General features: G+C 41.2%; 1 protein-coding gene across 2 annotated transcripts in view; it reads left to right on the top strand.

Moving 5' to 3' along the window:
* Positions 1-330: 330 nt before the first annotated feature.
* Positions 331-17,540, top strand: part of BMPR1B (bone morphogenetic protein receptor type 1B) — a 240,448-nt gene continuing 223,238 nt past the window's right edge. The window contains exon 1 of one of the 2 annotated variants that reach the window (XM_050338657.1): positions 331-474. The gene's annotated coding sequence lies outside the window, so the exon portion shown is untranslated. The remainder of the gene's footprint in view (positions 475-17,540) is intronic. The other variant, XM_050338658.1, reaches the window with a different exon arrangement.

The raw sequence follows: 17,540 nt of genomic DNA, 5'->3' as shown, positions 1-17,540 counted from the left end.
TCCTGGCAGTAAATTGCCTCGCTTCTCTTAAATCTCCCGGTCCCGCCAGCCAAGTGCAGGGGGGACTTGGCCGGGTGCGTGGGAGGACGCGGCGGCTGGTTACTTGGCTGGTGATTAATGGGCGAGGGTGACCGGCTCGTGAAGCCCCATCTCTCAGGCTCCGCAGCCCCCCGTGAGTGACCGAGGGTCCTCTCGAGTGGCAGAGGCGGGGGCGGCAGTTCCGCGCCGGCCGCCGCGGGGGGGCGGGAGGAGGGAGGCGGCGGCAGCTAATCCTGCGCCGGCCGGCCGGGAGTGCGAGCACTAGTGGGAGCTGGAGAGGGCGAGAGGAGGGGGAAAAAGCCCCAAACCACCCCAAAGCCGAGTACAGCGGCTGCAAGCCAGGCGGGAAGGGCGGTGTTCGCGGGAGGCGCAGGCGAGGTGCGAGCGCGGCGAGAGAGGCGGCAGCCCCGCGGAGCCCGGCAGCCTTGGCAGGCGGTAAGGACGCGGGGAGCCGGGCGGGGAGCGGGCGCTGCGGGGCGGGGATGCTGCGGCGGGGCTGGCCGGGCACCTGCGCGGCCGGGTGGGGTGCCGGGGAGCGACACGCTTGGGAACATCGGTGGTCCACGGCTGCGTCTCCGCCTCCGCGGGGGGCAGCGCCCCGAAACTCACCGGCGCCTTCCAGCCGGGCGCCGGGGCTCTGCCTGCCCCGGCTCGGTGCTCGGGACAGCCCGCGGCGGGCCCGCTCCCACCCCGTCCCATGCGGGGCACGGAGCGCTCGCCGCGGGCTGTCCCGAACTTCAGCTGAGCGGCTGGGGCGAAGCGTGTTGGTGGCCCCAGGCGTGGAGGCTGGTGGGACCGGATTGTCGGACCTTCTCTCTTCGGTCACACCATCGATACGGTGGTCTCGTTGCGCGCACGCCAGAAGCCGGAGATTTAATCTGCAGTGCTCTCCAAACGAACTTTGAAATCAAAATGCCCGTGTGTCACGGTACACCTTGTTTTGTAGCTGAAGATGATGGAGGGCCCTGTGAATCTTTGGGAAGCGGGAATCTCTAGCGCAGCAGTACAAGTATTTTTAACTGAGAGACTTTGTCGCTCGTGATGGACTGACGTGAACTCTGTTTTACCAGTCCGATTACAGCAGTCGATGCCTTTGGTGATGTTGTTCAGAAACATAGCGTCTGAGCACTTGATTTCAGAAGCTGATGAATGCAAATTACAGGAAGTGTCACTGTTTAGGAGTCTCTTGTGGATAAAACCAGAGGTCTGTCTAGTGTCCTGGGTGTGACAGTGCAAAAAGTGGTGCCTGGGGGGGAGTAAAAATAAGAAACGTAAGGATAATTCTCCAGAAGGCTCTTTCAGCATGCAGTGATTTGCAGCGTGGATGCTTCCTAAGGGAAAGCTGGTGTCTTTATAGCACTCACCAATTTTTCCTTTCCATGAACTGCTCTGAGTGCCCCTTGACCCTGCATAAACTTCTAGCAACGTGCTGTGGCAAGAAATTTCATAGCTTTAACTTTACACTGTGTCAAACCCCACACGATTTTGTTCTGAACCCTTGTTTGATAGTACCTATGTCTTGCATAGTTAGTGCAGAATTGGTCCCTATTCCTCTCTGTCCCATTCATGCTTTTATAAACTTCCAGCGTTTTTTTCTGTTGTCTGCTTTTTGGGCCAAAATGGTCTCTTCTACTTCACTTAAAGTTTACTTCAAGAGGAGGGAAATGAGTACAGACACAGTTATTTTCTGAGAATGGATCTTTTTGAATGACAGGCATGTTCAGTTAGGATGGTAAAAGCTACAGTGTGTGGGAATAACTTGCAGAGGCAGTGTACATTAATTTGACAGAACGGCTACCATATGATGGCCTATAGAGGACAAAATCGCTTCTGTATGATGAGTAATGTGGCTTACAGCACCACTTATTCCTGCTTTCTTTTACTGGCACAGGCTGGGAGTGCAGGGAGTGCATTTCTTTTAGAGACTTTTTAAAAGCAACTAAAAACAAAACCAGCATTTTACTATTAGAATGATATGGTGAATTCATAATGTGCTTGTAGGAAGATTCTCTGATTCATGTGTTGAAATTTTGCATTGTTATGAAACAATTTCGCAGTTATTTCAAAATAAGGAATCCATCACAGTAAATACAACCTAGGGGCCTTGACTGTCTTCCCACAACCTACTGCCCTGCTTGGCTTCAGCTGAGCTGCCCTTGGTTGACACTTGTGCAATCAGGGAAAAACCCCTCAGGCCTTTGAGGTAGTTATATCTGTACCTATGTGTCTGTGTCTGTGTGTATCCCTGACCTATAGCAGTCCTTCCTGTGGGTCAGTATACTGAATGCTTTGGCTTCAAGTTAGCACTTAAGTACATACTTAATTTTAAGGGTACAAGGGAGTCCGTTTTAATTGGTGCACTTGTGTAATTAAAGTGATGCATGTGCTGGGTCTTTGCTGTAGCCAGGCCAGAGCACTCCTCTCTCGGCAGAATCAAGCCCTAGGTCTTGAAACTCTGTTTAAAAGAGCTTTGTTTGGTAATGATGTAAACTGACAGATTCACAAAGGCTGTTCCCAGCATCTAATCTTTCTTGCCTGTTTCTGTCATTCTTCTCAGTGTATTGTTTCCTAGAAAACAAGAGCTTCAGTAAGTAAGACATAATATCTGTTGCCAGGTGTAAGGAAACAAAGAGAGGAAGTCTGATGCTCAGGTGGGAAATCTGTTCCTACTCCCAAGAAATAAGATTATCCTTTTTTTTTTTTTTTTTAGTGTAATGTTTATGAGCTGTTCTGTTTCTGAACCACTGATTGCTTGATGCTGACTACAAAGCACTTGCCCAGACTATGAATCTTGTGAGGAAGGGGCTGCTTTGTTTTGTCTTATGAACATGATACTGAATGCAGTATGCTGGGGAGAGTGCAGGGATGTCTCTGGGTCCAGCCTACACTGTTGTTGGCAACAGCCATTGTAAGTACTTTACAAGTGTCAGATAGAACATGTGCTAAGCCAGAAAAGCCTCTAAAAACTTGTGACAGGTATTTTCTACTGACCTTAGGGTAGATGCAAGGATAATGTAGCATATAAAGCAACATGGTTATCATTAAATTAAGAAGTTAGTGAGGATTTATCGATATAACAATATTTCAATCATACATGCCAAAGTGATCATTGTGCTGTAAATACTGCAAATACAGAACAGTAACAAATTAATTACTTCTATTGGTGGTACTCTGTAAAACAAACTATAAAATAGATTTATTGCTATTTGGATTTTTGTTCCTTTTCAGAAGATATGAGCTATTTTTAAATTGTCCCAAATGAACTGAAACCCTTGCTGCAGATAGGCAAAACCTGGAGGGAACTGATTTGAAAACCCTGCAGTTTGGTTTTAAGTTTGCATGAGTCAAACTGTGTTTTTTTTCACTGGCATACGTTTCTGATTGGGCTAACTTCTGGTGAGCCCTTTCCTCTTGATGTTTTGCATTTGGTTGACGTAGCAAGAAGGGTTATAGGATAAGGTTTTGAAAGATCTACAAATTGTACATTCTGATGATATCTAATAATCTAATAATACCATATATCAACAACCTTGTTCCTTTGAGTGCGTTAAAGGAGGAAAGATTTATCTATTACAGCATTTACAAGGGCTGGACTTTTTCTGTAGTAAGGAAATGATTTTGTAACTAAAATACTTCATAATGTAGTGTTTGATTACATTATAGCAGTTTTTTCACACATTACATTACTGAGTTTACTTTTCTCTGCTTAAAACTTCAACAGCTCATCAAGCTGTAAAAAAAATCCTATGTGATCAATTATTCTTTATGATCAGTTCATGCCACACTGTGCATGCACACCCAGGTGTGAGTGCTTACACAGTGCCCGCAGAGAGGTGCATGGATCTGTGTGTCTCTGGTATACAGGCAATACATTTTAGCTGCTCTCGTACACAGACTGTGTTGCAGGATTGTGATAAGAAGCAAATCCCAAGAGAACCTCTTTCCTTAGGTGTTGTGTCTCGAGGCTGGGGTCCCCTCTGGCTGAGCGACACGTCGGTGCTCCAGCCTTCCTCTCCACAGGGTCACTCACAGGGGCTGTCTTCTCAGCCCAGCTGCCTGCTTCTCTGCTGCTTGTCAGAGTGAATATCTTTTAGGCCTCCAAGCCTATGTCAGATTTGGTTATAATTGGCCAATAGACTCAAAACATATTAGAGAGGGTCTGGCAGACATGTTTATCCACAGATAAGCAAGTCTAAACATTGCCTTGGGAAAGTAGGCTGAAGGAGCTGTGTTCTGTTGGAGTCTGGATGTAAAGCTAGTCCTCATCTGGTGGTACAACGGCCAGCTGGGAGGGCATTTGCATGTAAGTCACGATTACAATTTTGAGCCTTATATAATTGGTATTTGAAGTCATCTGTGGCAGCTTGCAGGACTGCAGATACAGGTCCACAGAGTTTTCAGAGTTTGAGGAAATGGGCACAAACCACTAAACGTAATGAAGAGACTAGAGTAGCAATGTGGGTGTGGGAAGAGCATTGGGGAGCTTAAGTTCCCCCTTTAGATGTTCCAGAAAGCTTTTCCCATAGTGAGTGAACTGTAGTATGCAGTGACCTACATCACACAGGTCTCAGGAAGTTTCTTCCCCTGAAACTGACTGTGTTACATATTAAAATTAATTCAGTGCTGAAGTCAAAATGCATTGCTACAAACCTCTACACTTGGATGTCATTAAGCCAAAGACTGCAGTTTCACTGACCAGGATGAATGAAGGCACATATTTAAAAATGTTCATTCTTTAAAGCTACTACTTATTTCCTTAACACAAAAATAACTGTTACTGTTTTTCTGAAACAAAAGGAAATATTCCTTGGTGTTCAGAAAAACTTCACATCTAAAGCCTAAAATACAAAAATGAATTGTATATAAGAAACATTTATAAAGTAGCCACTTAAAAGTTTTTTAAAAGGTTAAGTTATTCAAGACCTATTCCCTGAAGCTACAAACGTATTTGTTCATGCATAACTTCACTAAGGAGTACTTATGTGAGTAAAATTATGCACTTACAGGTTTGTAAAGTGAAGACCGTAATTAGCTCTAGGTTAATTCTCCTGCTTCCTAATTAAAAACACACAGGTCAATTAAGGATCAAACGAGACATTACCTTTGTGATTATCCTCCTTGGCAGAAATAGCTGTTCTGATAAATATTTCAATTTCACTGTAATGTGACCTTTTGTCCAATTTGATTTCCTTTATCCTTACCAATTTTGGCCGAGGAAAAAGGGTTGTATTTAAAACAGACTCTGAAAAGGTAAAATGCTGAAGCACATATTTTGGGCATGCATATCTTTTACGGGGGAAAAAACAGTGGGTGAAAGAATAGATTTATTTGCCTTGGGTTGATAATGTGTACGTGAACAGGGTTTGGCTTTTCGTTTTTATCTCTCCTAAGTAAACAAATACAGTTTTATTTGTAACCAGACAGTTAAAGACAATTTTCTTCATGTGTCTGACAATTTGTCCCTTCCCTGACAGAAGTGATGATGAAATGACATCCAGAGGCTTGCACATGGAGTACAGTGCAGAGGGTATAGCTGTACATACATGCTAAATCTTAACTAGTCAGATTTGCTTCAGAGACTGTTGATTGTAGTCTCTGTGTGTATGTGAGAAGATTTGGACAAGGCAAAAAAATTCTTGCTTCTGTGCCAGACATATTGCAAAGTCAAGACATTGTAATGGAGATAAGGTTAATTAGCTATTTGCATTTGCTACTGAAGTTGGATAAATAGGGTTGTTTTTTTTTTTCTTACCAGGGAATTTCTCTTCAGGCATAACTATCTGGTAGAGTTTGTTAAAATGAGTAGAGCACGACTTTTGTAGCCTGAAGAAATACAATTAAGTATGTGCAAGCATCATAAACTTCTTTTATTCATAGGCAAGTCTTGTAGGGTCTTGTCTTACCAGAGAATCGAAGTGGAGAAACCCTTCAAGCCGAGGAGGGTCCTGCTGCTCCAAGGAGATGCCTGGGATGGGTCCATATCATCTCTCTATCTCTGTTTCTGTCCGGTGGGGTGCAGACACAAGTACCCCTTTAAAGTGTTTTGAGACCCTGGGTCAAGAATGAGGTAGAGTCCAATCTGCTGCTGTTGATGGACAGAATGAAACTGCAGTTACGCAGGAGATTGCTTCATCTTTATTAATATGAATTGTCTTTTTCCTTTATTCGCAAACATTCCTGGGTAGGCATTCAGGGCTGCTGCGTTCAGCACCTTGCAACTATTATGAACATGAAACTTTGAATCTGTGTTGTGCTTAGGGTTTATAATACTAGTATAATTTCTGTCTGGAAAATGGTGAGAAGTACTTTGTCTTAAGATTGCCTCTGTGATTTCTGCATTCAAGCTACAGTCCCTCTAGCTTGGTGGTTTTCACGGGACACCCATCACTGTGAGCTTCTTGTGGTAGGAAGCACTCATAGAAGCACTCATAGAATCACATAACCATAGAATAATTAAGTGGGAAAAGACCTTTAAGATCATCAAGTCCAACCTAGGTCAACCTAGCACCACCACCATGCTTACCATGTGAACCACATCCTCAAGTGCCATATCCACACATTTTCTTAATACTTCTGGGGATGGCGACTCCACCAATTCTCTGGGCAGTGAATTCAAATGTTTTACAACCCTTTTCAAGAAAAATAATTTCCTGATATCCAATCAAAACCATCCCTAGAGCAACTTGAGACCATTTACTGTTACTTGTTATGTGGGAGAAGAGACCGACACCCACCTCACTACAACCTCTTTTCAGGTAGTTGTAGAGAACAATAGGGTCACCTGCTGAGCCTCCTGTCGTCCAGGCTAAGCACCCCCAGCTTCCTCAGCTGCTCCTTATGAAAGCTGTGCTCCAGACCCTTCATGAGCTCCATTGCTCTGCTCCGGACACACTCCAGCACCTCAGTGCCTTTTTTTATAGTGAGAGGCCCAAACTGAACACAGGGCTCAAGGTGCAGCCTCACCTGTGCTGAGTACAGGGGGATGATCACATTTATACTCCTGCTGGCCACACTATTTCCTATACAAGCCTTCTTGGCCACCTGTGCACACTGCTGTCTCCTGTTCAGCTGACTGAACATCCAGATCCTTTTTTGCCAGGCAACTTTCTAGCCACTCTTCCCCCAGCTTGTAATGCCGCTTGGAGTTGTTTTGACCCAAGAGCAGGACTCAGCACTTTACCTTATTGAACCTCATAAAGCTGACCTCGGCCCACTAATCACCCACTGTCCAGATCCCTCTGCAAAGCCTTCCTACCCTCCAGCAGATCAACACTCCCACCCAACTCAGCATGTCCTGCAAACTTGCTTAGAGTGCACTCGATCCCCTTGCCCTGGTTGTCGATGAAGGTCTTAAACAGGGCTGGGCTCAATACTGAGCCCTGAGGAACACCACTAGTGACCAGCCTCCAGCTGGATTTAACTGCTGCTACCACCACTCTCTGGGCACAGCTGTTCATTTTTCTACCCAGTGAAGAGTGCCCCTGTCCACACCATGGGAAGCCAGTTTCTCCACAAGAATGCTGTGAAACAGTGTCAAAGACTTAATGAAAGTCAAGGTAGTTGACATCCACAGCCTTTGCCTTATCTGCTAAGAGGGTCACTTTGTCATTCTTCCCACAGGTATTAATCTCCTTTTTCAAGTTTGTCTTGCCACAAACATAATCACTTTAGTAAAGTTAAAAAGCACAACCATTTTCCTCCAGAATTTTGGCATTAATTGGAAATGGATGGTAGACTCTGGGAGCTTATCTAGGGATTAACTGTTTACATGGGGCATGTGAGTTCTGCTTGCTAGCAGTATGTGAAAAGCAGTGGTATCACATAGATGCACGTTTGTATTTTATGGAAGGAACAGTTTTGTGCTTTTCCTGACAGCAGTCTGAGCAGCAGGCAGATCCATAATTGAGCATTTGAAGAGGAGGAAGAGTGCATTTTAAACCTGAAGCTAATTAACTTTTCTCTGATAACCACATATCATAAGAGTTTAGGCTTGTCTGTTTTCCTTGTCTTCTTTCAAAAGCAACCATGGAGAAAACACCCCAGAATAATTGTTTATGATGGGGATTATGCAGCATTTTTGGGCTGTTCAGTGTACTAGGGATGCTGCTGGTTGAGGACATGCAGAAATCAATATTATAATCCAATTAAATATTTAAAAAATAACTGTTATAACTTTTTAAACTCAGAAGTCCATTGACAGGGAATAATCTAACTTCTATCCAACTGAATTAGGGAATTACTTAGGAGTGTTTCATTTTGAAAGAAATTTGCTCTCCTGACAAGAACCAACGTGATCTGAATGACACACATACCTCTGTTTCGAACTTGTGGAATTCTCTTATGACTTGCTTTTTTTGAGGTTTTGCAGAAGCTATTGTTTATTTGAAAATCGGTCTTTTACTTTAAAACAAACAAACACACACAACCCCAAGACCAAAGCAATATACAAAATAATTTCTAATCCACTGGGCCTGTAAACTTTATTCTTATTTTTAAAGGTTTGACTCATGAGTTGTTTGACTTTGTGTGTGCAAAATGCTGCTTTTTACCTAGCTTGGAGCTTGTTCTGTGTATAAATGCTTTGCTAGCTTTCTGCAAAAGAGTAGATTTTTGCACAGTTTGTGCAGAAATTTTTCTGATTTACCTTACCAATTCAGGCGACATGACCAGGAATGGTGTGAAGAAATGAGTCTTTCAAAAGGGTTTGATCTATTTTTATATTGCCCTTCTTCTCTCAAATGCTGCACATATATTTGAAATTATTAATCTCAATGTAATTTCTTTCCTTAGTATTTCACTTGTTTCTATGAACCATTCTTGTAATTTCTTTTCCTTACTGCAAATTTAATAAAAACTAAAACTGTGTGACTCCCTTTCTGTAAATGGCTGTGTTCTCACAGGTTTAGTAATCTAAGCTAAATCTTTTTAGAAGTTGGTAAAGTCTTAAATGCATTGAAATGCCTTATTTTGAAATGTTTGTTTTGTTTTTGTGTTTTTTGTTTTTTTTTGTTTTTTTACCCCCTTAATGTTAGTCATACTTAAATGCTGGACTTAGCTCAAGGTGAATAGTAAACTGTAAATAGTCTGATTGACCAAAAGCAGTTCTGTTAAGTATAAATTAATGATCTGAAAGCTGAGCTAAGCTTTTAGAAGTGTTTTATCATAAAATTAAGGACTTAAATGGGCAGTTGCTTTGGGAATCGTTGGAACATTTGAGGAGCTGGTGTACTTAGCTCTTCTTTTTATCCTTCTTGCTGAAAGATAGGTCCTCTGCACTCAGCAAGGTGGTGAAAATGTGCCTGGTCTGCATTAGTGCAAAGGCACCTGCCTTGTTTTGTCTCTTCCCCAGCTGTGATGTGAGATAACCTCACTGCTGTCCTCAAGCAGTGAGGCAATCCTCCCGTGAAGTGTGGGTTGTCTCAGATGGCTAGCACAGAAATGAACAGGTGAAGATGCTGTCTGCCTCAGAAATTAATTTCTTTTCTCTGTGGCTCCAGAAAAAGCAATACTCACAAATGATGCCTAAAAGATATCAGAAGCCAGAGGTAGAGATATTCTTTGTGTGTGTGTGTGTGTGTGTGTGCAACTAATAGCCTAAATAATACTTAAAAAAAAAAAAAAATTGAAAATAGCAGATTGCAGTACCTATGAGGTAGGATAGAGAAGACTCAAAAACAGTAATACCAACAGAGGTCCTGCAAAGCTACCACATTTGGTTTTGGTCTTGTGAATAGGCGAACTGATAGCAGCAGCATAATATGCAGAGCTTAACAGGTTACGTACCTGGTGCTAGGTGCTCAGATCCCCAGTGGACTGAGCAAATGTAAGCTCCAGTACCCTGAAACAAATCCCTAAAGTTGTCTGAAGGTACAGCCCAAAGTGAGTGCTGTCAGTCTAACCCTGGGGAGAGAAAGGAAAGTTTGCAGGGAAAGGTCAGGACTCTTCCTGCTTCTGCTTCTCTGTTTGCCAAGGACAGAAGGGACAGATTACTTCAGGCAACAGCTGTCTATATGTTCTACTAATGCTTAGAGATCTTAGTCTGCACTGGAAATTATTGTAATAAAATCCTTGAAGGATGCGCACAGCAATTCCTTTTTTCATTCCAGGCCCTGGTGTTGACCCTTTCATTTAGTCTGTACCCTTACAGTGTATGTGTCACACCTAGGGTGCAGACATCAGGTAATGAACAGTGTAGATCTTTATCTGCATAGGTGATTTCACTTAAACCAGTATAGGTTGAAATAGGAAAATCATGCTTCTATTGGCATATTATTCCATTGGAAAAAAACCCGAGATCTGGCCTCTAAATGGTGTTATTGTTCCAGGAAGCAGTTTGAAACCAAGATAGTTGTTTCTGGGTGACCACTGACTGATCATTACTGGTTTGGTGGTTTGTTAGCTTGATTTCAAAGCATGCACGTGCATTTCTGGCCCTTTTTCACCTCTTTGAGCGGTATGGGTATTCAGCACCTTTACAAATAAAATAATTACCTTTCTCATTTTGCTTGTGTACTGCAGGTTTTAATTCAGATTTGTAAGACCTTTGAACTCTTCCAGATGACCATCTGTCTTTTCAGAGAAAACACATGCTAAATTACAGGTGTTTTTTCGCTTTCTAACAGACATTGATCTAGTTACCTGTTCTCTTTAGCCGTAAGAATGAACTGAGCTGTGGCCTTTCTTTTTGTGGGGACTGGAAATTGTCACAGAACAGTTGCTAGCAACTTCAAACTACGTCTTAAACTGCATACAGTCTGTAAACTGAATCATCAGATAAGGAGAGGTGGTGGGGAGTGAGTAATAAATACATGTCATGAGTTGAGAAACTTTCTGCACAGAACAACCTTTTCTGAATCACATCATCTCTTCCATGTTTTCCCTAATGTATCTAAGGTGAAGCATCAGACCAGGGACTGTATTCTTGAAAGACCCTGTATCTGAGAGAGGGTAATTAGGGTGATTTTTATCCCACCAACAGGCACTGACAAGAGTATCACGTGGACAGATCTGTGCACTGGCTCTTCGCTGAATGGGGAAGGAAATTGTGTGTTGGTGGCAGTGGTGGCAGTACTGTGTGGTTTGAGGGGAGATGAGGAAACAACTCTGGGCTGCAACACAAGGAATGCACGTGTGAAGTCATTAATCTTGGGAATTTGCTGCATTTTGGGTTTTTTCCTAGAGCCCACACACAGCTTTTGGCTACGGGTATGGCGTTTTCCAGCAGATGGCCTGTTGCACTGGAAGGCGAGGGTGGTATCGGAGACTTTCTTAGTGCGCTGATGCAGTCAACCCTTTCACATATACTCCTAAATTCTGTAAGCCAGTTTTAAGAGAACCAAAGTGACTGTAAAGTTAGGATCTCTTTGCCCCTACTTTTATTTTCTTTATTGTCCTCAGGCATGGATAAAAGTACAACTCTAACAGAATTTTGCCATCTTCCCCCTTCCCTTCTGTTTTAAAAGCAGGAAAACAGGTTAGCTATAGAAAGAGCAGAGCTGCTAAATGCCTGTTGAACTGTAAAAGGAGGATCAGTTTATGCTCTTGAAAATCCTTTGCATTTTTTTAATCTGTGCAGGCCAAGATTTAGATTTGTAATGAGATAAACAGTTGGTTTTGCAGTTAAAACTGGTATTGGTGTCCTCTATAAGACTGTTCCTTCTCTAGTTATCTGACTTCTGCAATGTCAGGAGAATACACCACAGCTGACAGAATAAAATCAGAGGCTTTTATTGCTATGAACACATATAATTTCGGAGATGCAAGGATAGTTTTGTTTCGCTAAGAGTTGTGAGCTACAGTGTTGGCTGCTGCATGCACTTTTTAAAATAGAGGTGTCCACATTTAAATAGTCATTTCTTTGTGATGTTTCTTTTGTAAAACTCTTAAAGAAAATATATTTTCAAATGAGATATTTTAAAACTTTTATGTATCTAGGTTGAATATTTTACTGTGGTTTGCTACATTAGCACTCCAAGAGACAAATTATATTACTGAAATAGAAATAAATAATAAACCCCAAATATGTCTTGCAAAATACATTTAAAAATTATTCCATTTGAGTATAATTAGAATATATTGTAAAAGGTGTTGCAAATGATTAGTCTTTAAGTGACTAGTGAGAAATAAAATAAATGGGCTGCCTATTTAATGAATGAAATAATGAATTGATGGAGGCTGTTATGCTGTTTCTGTAACAACTGGAAATGTTATTTCCATTTAAGTGACTTTATCTTCCCTTCTTCCTGTTCTATTTCTGTTCTCTTCCAGCCACTAACCTCTTTTGTACATCCTCACACCAGTTCCTTCTCTCAACGATATTCCTCCCTGAACAAAAGCAGCCAACTTCTGTGCTTATTGTCAAACAAGCCAGTCTCAAAAATATTCAGCTGTTTTTATTTTTTAGAAGAACTGTGAAAATTTTTGTTGAGTATTAGCTTAGCAGCAGTAATCAGGGTTTGAATGATAACTAGTTTCCAATCAGATGATAAATGCTGGTTTATAGCAGCTCTTTTCCACATTCATTAATCAAGAAAGGTTATCAACAGTGATAAATATAAGTTTGATTTTCGCTTAAACGTACCATATGCAAATAATACAATCCTGCTCATCAGTGAATGCATGACAGATATACTGTAAGGAGTGTGTCAAATAACAGAATATTCTTCTTCCACACACTCTTGTTGAAATGATCTTGTACAGTCTTGTTTTAGCAGTGTTGTGGCTTGCTTTGTTCTGTGCATTTGAGTCTATGCATGTATTATTGCTTACTGATATGGATTTCAAAAGTTCAAAGAAACCCTTTGGCACTAGTGCTATCTCTATCCATCCTCGCAGGGTGAGAGCTCCACTCTGCTTTATTCTTCAGAATCCTGCATGTGTTGGCACTTAGATCAAGGAGCTGACCAGAGTAGCTCTTGTGCAAGGGGTCTTTCCCCAGGACCAGTGCCCCCGCTGGTCTCCTTGGGGTAGAGTGAGAGGGTGTGACCAGATGGTACTCATAGTACACATGACCTCGGTGCTGAAACTTCCCTTGGTATCAGTTGTCCTTGCTGGTCCTCACTGAATTAGGTTATCATTGTGGGGAATGCCTCCTAATTCTTGCTACGCAGTGCACGCTCAAAATCAGTCCTTGCACAGCAGAAGTCAGCTGGAATCTATTTTCTGTCTTTTGGCACTTTAGAACTAGCAGTGGCATTCACTTGTGCCCGTTGTTTGAGGCCAAAGAAGTGATATGAGGAATGTACAGAAGCCTCATTTCTTTGTAGCATTCTTCAGGTAGTCTGAAACAGAGACAATCCCCCCGGCACAGGCAACAGTCATGAGGGCTTTATCTCAGTCATTTTCCTGTTCTAATCAAGATTTTGAGGCACCTACACTTTCTTTTGATCTTCTTTTGAAAGTAATGCTTGGGATGGATCCTCAGTTGCACCTCAGAGCTCTTTTTACAGAGTTTTTCCAAATAAATGCATATTCTGTGACTACTGAATTTTCCTGATCAACTGGCAAAGCCTGTGAACTACACCCATGTAAACTTTCTTCATTTTTTGAGCCATAATATTTAAAAAGTAGTGTTACTATACGGATATAAATCATCCTGGAGGTGGTTTCCATGGGTGTTGTTCTCTGTCTTATCTTTAAAGTTACATTGTTTGTTTTTCATAGGGGGTCCATCTGATATTATGATTATCCAGGAAACAGGGCCTCACACTAGTGAGAATAAAAAATCATGTTGGACTCTTTGCTTTGAGAGTTTCTCAAATTCCTGTCTGTCCTGAGTATTGTGATTTTTTTTTTTTTCCCCCAAACCCTTCCTTTTTCTTCATGTCTAAAAAGATTTAAAATTTCTTTTAGACATCTGGTCATAACATCTCTTTGAGGAAGGTTTACTCTCAAAATAGCACTTCTTGAAACCATTGTGTACTTTCTATAGGTGGTCGTCAACATATGCTGGGGCCAGCTGACTGACAGACTTACAAAATTGATACATTTATTACTTACTGAGTATAGCAAATGTTTTTCCTCAGTTTTTTAAATAGAGCATGGTATTGCTTGGTCTTTTTGAAGCCCAGATAACTTCAGATCTGCAAAAGTTGGCTTAACTTAGAGTTATTTTTTTGAGTTACTTGATTTTTGTGGCCAGAGGCATCAGTGCTCAGGAGCTCTCTGGAGTTCAAATAACTAGCTGACATTTTTCATACTCTCTTTTTACTTTCTTAGTGTATTTACAGTCCTCCTGAGGGAGTTGAGGGATCCAGTCTGAACCGAGAAGTTTGTAGTCACAAAGTGAGAGTGGTGAGGTAGTAAATGCATCACTTGGATGTAGTAGACTAGCGCCTGCCATGTACAGTTCAGATGGTTTTACAGACAAGTTTAGGGAGTCGTGCCACACGTGGAATTCAAGTGGAGAGTTTTTTGTCATTCCACCCTTGAACTGTCTCCAACATGATGCTTACCATGTCATTTGACAGAGGAAATCCAAAATGGGATTAAATTGCCATAACACCCATAAAGTAAGTGATGTGTTTTTCCAGTAGGTCCTTTCCTTCATGAATATAAAACAAGGGGCTGTTGCTAAAATGTATTTGGCAGCAATCACCAGGAGACTGCCAATATGTGAAGTGTCTCTTTGAAATACTATATGAGGTAAGATTTCACAAAAGTATTTCAATCAAAATTACCGTACTTGTATGTGTAAAAATAAGAGTACTGGTACTTCACATCCAGTTTTTTTTCTGTGATCATCTTGAGAAAGTTTTAACTAAATTACTTATCTGGCAAAAAATCTGCCCTTTTTGGTGTTACGATTGACTGCTCCCTAAAGCCTCATTAGCAACCTAACTAAGCACAGAGCAAAAGATGTGATTGTGGAACCCATGATGCAGTCCTGCATTTAGGATGGAAGAGTGTTGGTTTTCTCTCTTCTACCGTAAATGTCATGTGTAGTTATGTCTTTGGAGTATTCCCTAATGTTAAGATTTAGTTTGTGCGGACTGTTTGGTTCAGCATTTTCCAAAGGGAAGAACCAAGGAGGTGGTAAATGACAAAGATGAGGATTTTAAGTCTCATAGTTTTAGGAAACTGGCTATGATGGATTGTGTTTGCTTAAAAAATATCTAGAGAGAACTTTACCAAAAAACATTTTACCTTACATTGTCCATGTAAACGTGGGAATGTCTCTTGTCTTATCAGAATTCCATTTTGACATTCAGAGTTCGCCTACGGCTTTCACTTAGGCCTAAGGGGTGCTACCTTCTTACTGTCAGTCAGAGAAGGTGGACTTGAAGGTGACGAACATTGGGATAAACTGATAAATTGAGGCTTTTCACACGAATATTTAACAGAACTCTCAGTTAAATTGATCTTTGGCAAAACTTGTTTATGCAGATTTAAGATCTAGTCCTTAAATCTGAGCCTGCAGCAATCAGTCAGAAGCTTGCTCTTGTGTTCAGCAGCAGACAGAGGGTGTACTTGATGTGATGGAGTTGCAGACATTGTGCTCATGAGTTATAAGGAAAGAATTGCAATAGATGATACAAAAGGCCTGAAATGAAAGCAACAGCTGATTTTGTTCAGTTCAAAATGACCCTGCCAAAAGAGGCAAATGACATCACAAACTGGAAGGGCATTGTTTCTTCATAGACTTATAAAATATGTTTTTATCCAAAAAATACACTGAGAAACTCAAATGATGATGAATAAACTACTTTAAACTCATAGGAAACAAGCATCCTCAGCTATTTAGAAACCTTCAAAAGTGCTGACAGGAAGGAGGCCTAACCTCATCTTAATGGATATAATCAAATGCCTCACTGTTACAGTCAGGTATGTGCAATGATGTATTTTCCAGTGTCCTGTTCCTCTAGATCAAAAGTCTTGAAATACAGAAATTAGACAAGTTTACTTGGTTAGCTTTACCAACTTTGAGAGGGTGCAGAGTCATTTGTCTTGTTATTTTCCATTAATCAGGTTTTCCCCGCTATAGTTCTTATATCATCAGCTATGGAAATGAATCACAATAAAAGCAGCAGTGTAAAAAAAATTATTGGGTTTTTCTTTTTTTTAGAATGTGAAAATTACTGTAACTATGGGTAAAGTACTCTGTAGTTTCCCATTTCAAAAAAAAAACACACCAAAATATAGAGTCTGAATAATTCTAGACGTCCTTTCTATTTATGACCCAGAAATTCTTGGAGTGCATCCTCTTGTCTTGTAACACTTTCCCATAGGGGGATAGGAACCTTCATTTCATTATTCCCAAGATGCACAATTTTGTTTTCAGAAAATTAGCTCCCTCTTCTGCTTTTTCCTACTATGTCCTAAATCCACCTCTGAGATAGAAGCAGAGACTCTAGAACTCCTCCACTCCAAAGAAGCGTTACCAAGTGCTGTGATCTATGAAGCTCTCCCTTCTTTGTCTGCCCTCACTGAGAATACAAGGAGCAATTGTGCAGGACAAGCTTGTGTTTTTAATGAACATCCATTAACTTCAGACCCATTTTCCATTCCCTAAGCAGCTACTGGTTTTGTATGCTCAGGTTATTTTTATGAGGTGCTTTTGATTGCTTGAAGACATTGCTTTGACACCCTAATGTCATTTTTTTATTCAATCTGGTACGTAACCAGCTAGTGGTCTCCTCTTATGAATCCACTGCTACAGCACTTAGGCATCTTTTTGTTCTTTCTTTCTGAATTCTCCAAGTTTTTTGTGCTTCTGTAGAGTCCGGTGCTAGGCTGGTGGTGCTCAATGGTTGTTAGACTTTCTGACTGTGTTCCAGTATTTAATGGTGTGGGCTATGTACAGGTAGAGCTCACCTAGCAAGACTTTTACCTCCTCTCCACAGAATTCAGTTTGGCTGTATTGAAATCTACTGACTTTTAGCTGCAAAACCATTGCAGATTGTGAATTACAGTTAATACAAGCAGAATTTCCACTCAACAGTTGTCAAATAATTTTCATTTTCACGGGTTATAGTGCAATTTTGTAATTTGTTAGCAGTTGAAATGACACTTACTTTGGACCTTAATGTTACTAATTTTCCTGCATGACTTTAAGTATAATAGTGACTGAATTCTTCTCTTTTCTCCCTTATGAGATCGTTCAGGAGGAGTATTAAAAACAGTCTGAAGAGCAAGGAAATAAGTCAGATGTGTAAACCAGATAAACTTTGTTAACATTTTTTTTTTTTTTTCATTTTGATAAATTGCTTTTCCATTGCATTCTTCAACATGCAATAACCTATTCAGGTATTTTTTTGGTAGTGCGTTTATATACCCACTCCCACTGTGTTTCCATATTGCAGTTGTGACTGGTCACTTTAAGTAATGTCACTACATGCATGGAAGAGCTCATCTGATGTCTCATGTCTCTGGAATTTTTCCGTGGGCAAGGTGTTTTTGCAAGGAGCAGATTCAGGTGATCTCTTTCTGTGTGTGTAGTTGAACCCCTGCTAAATACATTGAGTTTGACACAACTGACGTGATTTTACTCCATTTCACAGAGC

Source organism: Myiozetetes cayanensis, unplaced genomic scaffold (genome assembly GCF_022539395.1).
Source record: "Myiozetetes cayanensis isolate MyiCay16 unplaced genomic scaffold, myiCay2020 scf7, whole genome shotgun sequence".
NCBI classification, from domain to species: Eukaryota; Metazoa; Chordata; class Aves; order Passeriformes; family Tyrannidae; genus Myiozetetes; species Myiozetetes cayanensis.
The sequence above is the reverse complement of the archived record's forward strand: the minus strand, read 5'-3'. Positions and strand labels throughout refer to the sequence as shown.